The following is a 6,250-nucleotide window of genomic DNA, read 5'->3' as shown; positions in this document are numbered from 1 at the left end:
TGAGACGAAAGCAGAGGTTTTAACCCACTGAACCACCCAGCCACCCCTCATCATTCAATATCTGAATCCTACTCCTCTTTCATAAACCATATTATATACAAATTCTCCATGAAGTCTTTTAAGATCTTCTCAACTGAAAATTAACATATTCCTACATTGAACTCCCATCACAGTTTAGCTGTTCATGTCTTATGCCACCTGTATCTTTCTCCTTATATTTACAGGTACTTAAGCACATGCTTTATCTTCTTTAATCCATAAGACCTTTGAAGTCAAGAACCATGTTTGACTCATATTGGGACCTATTTAGTTGATTAAGTATTGAGTAAGAAAAAAAAAATGTTGGTTCAACAAGCTCCCTTTAAATTCTGGGAGTGGAGTATACTTATTAATTTTATTTTGATCAAAGAAAAGGGAGTCCATTTTAAGAGAGATGCACTAGAGAGGGGGCAGAGGATGGGAAATCTTGCCTGGTCAGGAAGATCAAGTAAATTTTCATAGACAATGAATGGCTATTGTTATAACCTGGTCATATACTTGGGCTGAACGCTAAGTTTATCACTTCAGAGTTGCTTAAATTTCTTAAGGGAAAGATTTCAAAAAAAAATATGGGTTTTATATATGGGGGCACAGTATTTATATTGTCACTCTCTGTGTCAGTACATGGTACCTATATTCCCAGTGTCTAATTTTGCCAGATTTGTTTGTGATTTGGCTGAATCTGAAATACAGTACAGCTCCTTAGGAGAAATGGAAGTCATCTAGCTAAAACTGATTTGTTGCCATTCAGCAAATTGGATAAAGGAATAGTACTTATATAATACACAATATACAATACGCTAAGGGACATAAAGAGTTAGTATGTGATTTCAAAGACAAAGAAAGAGTACTTTTGGCTGTGATGATTAAACCAATTAATTAGATGATATTTGAGTGCAGTGTCTATATTTCAAGTCCCATATATTAATCAATATAGTCACACAAATAAGTGTAAAATCACTTCTATAATAATAGTTATTGAGATAATCATTGCATAGTGTTGACATATTACCTAGGACCTACTAAGCAAATGATTAATAAATATCAGCTATTCTAATGATTTTTTTTAAAAGACTTTATTTGAGAGAGATAGTGAATGATAGAGAGAGAGAGAGTAGAAGCAGGGGGACGGATAGAAGAAGAGGGAGAAGCAGACTCTCCACTGAGCAGGGAGCTGATATGTGGCTTTATTCCAGGGCTCCGGGATTATGACCTGAGCCGAAGGCAATGGCTTAACCATCTGAGCCACCCAGGCGCCTCTAATGATTAGTTTTTAATATAAAAGAGACATTGCTGTAAAAGGTGTTTAAGCAAGGAAATGGAAAGTGATCGCAGAATGTTTTCTGATGTTTAATTTAGGATTACTTTGTCAGAGGACCTGGAGCAGGAAGGGACTAGAACTGGGGGATCTGTCCCCTCTCAAATCCATATTATGTATGTCATACATTAGGGCATCTGCAGTGAAAAGATAGAGGTAGAAACATATGTCAGAAATGTATGGAATTCACCTAGAATAACTAACTTGAAAGAGAGCAAGTAGATGCAGAGAGTTGGAGCACGGGTGACCAAGACAGTGGGGGTGATACTGAAAGCCCTTGGGGGACACAGCATTGGAAGCAGGTTCACGAGGGACAGAGTGAGTTACATTTGAACTAACGATGTTCAGATGTTGGGATTCCTAGGTGGAGGCTTTTGGAGAGTGGATAGGACTGGAGATTTATATTTGGCAGTCACTAGAGTTATAGCTAAAACTTCTGGGATATATGAAATTACCTTTGAAGGACCATAGAGGAAGGCACAAAGAAAATTTAAGAGTCCCCTAATTCGGGGCTGGGAAGAAAAATGATCTGAGAAAGAGAAGGGAGGCCAGAAAGGCAGAAGAAACATGAATGTTCAGGATTAATGCAGCCATGGAGGACAGGGATTCTAGATCACAGCAGCTTCAAATTCCTGGGGAAGCTTGAAGTGAATGGCACTTGAGGAAGGCTATTTAAATTGGCTACAGGAGATCACTGATGACCATTACAACAAGGATAATTTAGAAAAGTTGCATGCAGGGGCACCTGGGTGGCTCAGTGGGTTAAGCCGCTGCCTTCGGCTCAGGTCATGATCTCAGGGTCCTGGGATCGAGTCCCGGATCGGGCTCTCTGCTCAGCAGGGAGCCTGCTTCCCTCTCTCTCTCTCTGCCTGCCTCTCCGACTGCTTGTGATTTCTCTCTGTCAAATAAATAAATAAAATCTTTAGGAAAAAAAAGAAAAGTTGCATGCAGAGGGCCAGGTTTTTATTTTATTTTATTTTTTTAAGAGTTTATTTATGTATTTGCATATTTATTTACTAACTTATTTACTTATTTATCTGTCAGAGAGCGAGCATGAGAGCGAGTGCCCAAGCGGGGGTGGGGGAAGCAGAAGGCATAGGGAGAGGCAGGCTCCCTGCTGAGCAAAGAGCCCCATGGGGGAACTCAACCCCAGAACCTTGTGAGCATGACCTAAACCGAAGCCAGATGCTTAACCAACTGAGCCACCGAGGTGTCCTGGTGGGTGGCCAGATTATATAGTTCCACTCATGAACTAACAGCAGCGAACATGGACTACTCTGATGAGAAAAGTTAAAGTTAAAGAGTATATTAATTAATTAATTGGTAAAGTTAAAGAGTATATTAATTAAATTATTTAAGCTAAGGGTCAGCACAGGTAGGAGACCCAAGCTAAGACCTACATTTGAAGCATGCAGGTGTTTTGCATGCTCTGGTCTACTGTTTGGCTAGATTAAATAATCTGAAGTGATGAGTTGATAAGATAAAACTGGAGCAAATGCATTCCAATCTGCACTGAACCTGGTACTATTCTGATTTGTTGTAGAAAAATGATGTAATTCCATTTTTAAATTACTAAAACTGGCTGTGGATGGGCAGATGAGACCTCTGGAGGTGGTCTATTCTACCTGCTGGAGATGGTACACCTTGGCTAGACAAATAACACTTATCGTCATCTCCTGGTTGTGGTAGTGAACAGGATAATAAAGAATTTTAATGTTACATTGACATGCTGGAGTGCCAGTCTGATCATACTCTTGTGAATGGTCCTACAGCTATGTGTATTTAAAACTTTGATTTAATGACATGAGAATTACTGACTCCCATTTCTGGTTGGAGCTGGAAGCAATATTCTCCAAGGCTGGTAGAGTATATATTATATATGAGTGAATGTCTATGTATCTATATATCTATCTAAGTCTATGTATCTATGTATCTATCTATGCATTTTATCTATCTACACAGATATATATATGATCTCCCTGATATGAGGAAGTGGTGATGCAACATGGGGGCTTAAGTGGGTAGGAGAAGAATCAATGAAACAAGATGGGATTGGGAGGGAGACAAACCATAAGTGACTCTTAATCTCACAAAACAAACTGAGGGTTGCTGGGGGAAGGGGGTTGGGAGAAGGGGGGTGGGGTTATGGACATTGGGGAGGGTATGTGCTTTAGTGAGTGCTGTGAAGTGTGTAAACCTGGCAATTCACAGACCTGTATCCCTGGGGATATGTATATAAAAAATAAAAAATTAAAAAAAAAAGAAATACCATCTATAATCTATAATCATCTATAATCAATATATATAGATTATATAATCATCATCCATACTTTACAAGATAAAGAATATTACTCCATTTTTATAAATGAAAAAAACTGGAACTTTAGAAGTGAAGTGCATTGTCCAAGGTCACACAGTTAGCGGGAAATTGTAACTGGGATACAAACCTAGCACTGCCTTTCATACTTTTTCTCCCTTTTGGATATATAAACAGGGGACACACACAGGGATGAAGTATATTTTATAAGGGATAGGAGGAAACTATTATTGGAAATTGTGTCCTGAATTGCATTGAATTCATGGAGCGACCTAGTTTTTCTTCATCTCTTATGGAACTTCTTGTTGCGAAAGCAGGGGTTGGAACCTTGTTTTTGGAAGCCAAGGCGAGAGATTTGCTCAGCATCATCAAGGCTACTTAGCCATGAGTAGGTAAGCCATGGCTGAGCTAGGACAGCAACAAGATCTCCTGTGCCCAAGTCTTCAGTCTACTATCCCAGGCCTAGCTCACATGTCTGAGAAAAGATGAATTTATGGATTTCTTAGTGATTTGCTTCCATCATTTAAAGGCTTCTTAGCAGGGCCCCTGGGTGGCTCAGTGGGCTAAAGCCTCTGCCTTCGGCTCAGGTCATGGTCCCAGGGTCCTGGGATTGAGCCCCACATCGGGCTCTCTGTTCCACAGGGAGCCTGCTTCCTCCTCTCTCTCTGCCTGCCTCTCTGCCTACTTGTGATCTCTGTCAAATAAATAAATAAAATCTTAAAAAAAAAAAATAAAGGCTTCTTAGCATTTTGGGCAGACTCTCCTTGTAAACCACCAGTGCCTTGAACACATGTGGATTTTGTTATGCTAAAAAGTTTTCTCAGTAGGGTTCTCCCTATTATGTTTTGACTGGTATTTCATTTTTCTTTTACAAACTGAACGATAGAAGGCTCTAAGGTGTGTGGTGTAAAAGTAATTGCTAAAATAAAGAATGATGGCGTGTCAAAGCGATTTATATTGGCAATTTAATTGGAAATACTGCCATTAGCATAAAACATTCTACTTGATATGGGTTTTATGTTCCTGTTAAATAAGAGGGAGTTAACCTCTGCACATTATTATCAGCATATACAAATGATGATCAATACTGCAATTTTTTTGAAGTGATATTTTATTAAAGTAGCACCAACGTGATGATCCTTCAGGTAGCGCGTATTTATCTAGAATAAAGTCCAAAAGCTTCTTAAAGGAGTTTGGCTTCTTCCAAAAACTGGCATTGGTCTGCACTTATATAAGGCACTATTGCTCCTTTCATTGTGGCTAAACTTTCGAAATAGACGCTGCAGAGATAAAACACCACCTGGGATATTTCTCCCTTAAAGCAGGACAGTAATTGTAACAGGCCTGGTGCTTTTGTGGGTTTATTTTAAACATTCCTAAAAAAAGTCGGGTTTGTAATTTTCCTTCAGATTACAAGCTGACATTTTGGAAAAAAAAAAAAAAAAAGTAGCAGGGAATGCAGTACTTCTGCGTGGTGGCAGCTGATAATTACCATAGTGTGAGTGGGGCTAGATATAACCCAGGCATTTTAAGAAACATGGCTGATTACAGTGCTTTAAGAGTAACTCAATTCGGGAATTTTGCTTTGTTAGGCAAATTGAACTGTCTTGCTTCACCCATCTCATCTCCCTGCCTATTTTTGCTTTTCAACTAAGAGCCACCTTTCTGTCTTAAATTGCAGGGTTGTCCCTAGGAAGAGCTATGTACAAAACTGAAAAATGAAATGTAGAAATCTTCTAAAGGGGACAGTATGAAACTGATTCTCACCATGTGCAATGCCTCTGGAAAGGTCTACTCTGCAATAACATTTTGCATTATTTAAAATGTTTATACTCTCCTTTTTTTTTTTTTTTTTTTTTTTTTTTTTTTTTCCAGAGAAAGTAAGAAATTGTTTTGTGGCTAAGGTCAAAATTAGAAAATGTCATACTGGCCGGGCTTGGATATGTGCACACTCAGGGAAGTAGGAGAAGAAATGAGAGAAGGAAGGCTCCCCATAAAAAGAAAATGGGAAGACTTCAAACATGTATTTTCAACTACAACATACACAATTTACTTTTTAAATTAATTGTACAGTTGAGTTGCCCAGTTCTGATTGCTGGCATCAAAATAAATGTTTCTATGGAGTGTGTATGTGTGTGTGTGTGTGTGTGTGTGTGTGTAAAAGAGAGATAGAGAAAGTGACACACAAAGAGACTAGTACATACATGACATGACCAGGATATTTCTGAGCACCTGTGGTTTCAAAGTCAGTTGAAGATCCAAATTGACAAAAATGTAGGTTGTAGTAACTGCTGTTGCAATGAAGGATTATTATTCAAAAGCCACGTTTTTTTTTAATAATACATAACAGTTATAATTTGTTCCAAGTAAATACCTATTTCTAAGAGTTTAGTCTAAGAAATGCCCAAACCTCTATGAAAATGGCTGAATATACTTGCAGTTTGGGATGGATACAGGTTATTTGGAGTCCAAAGCCCTTTTAAGGTAAGATATTACATAATTACAATTATAAATTTAGAGCAATAACTCTAGAAAGAGCTTTGAGGGGGTGCTGAAGTTGAATGTCATTAGTTTTG

Source organism: Mustela erminea, chromosome 6 (genome assembly GCF_009829155.1).
Source record: "Mustela erminea isolate mMusErm1 chromosome 6, mMusErm1.Pri, whole genome shotgun sequence".
In the NCBI taxonomy this organism is placed as follows: Eukaryota; Metazoa; Chordata; class Mammalia; order Carnivora; family Mustelidae; genus Mustela; species Mustela erminea.
This window is presented reverse-complemented; position numbering follows the sequence as displayed.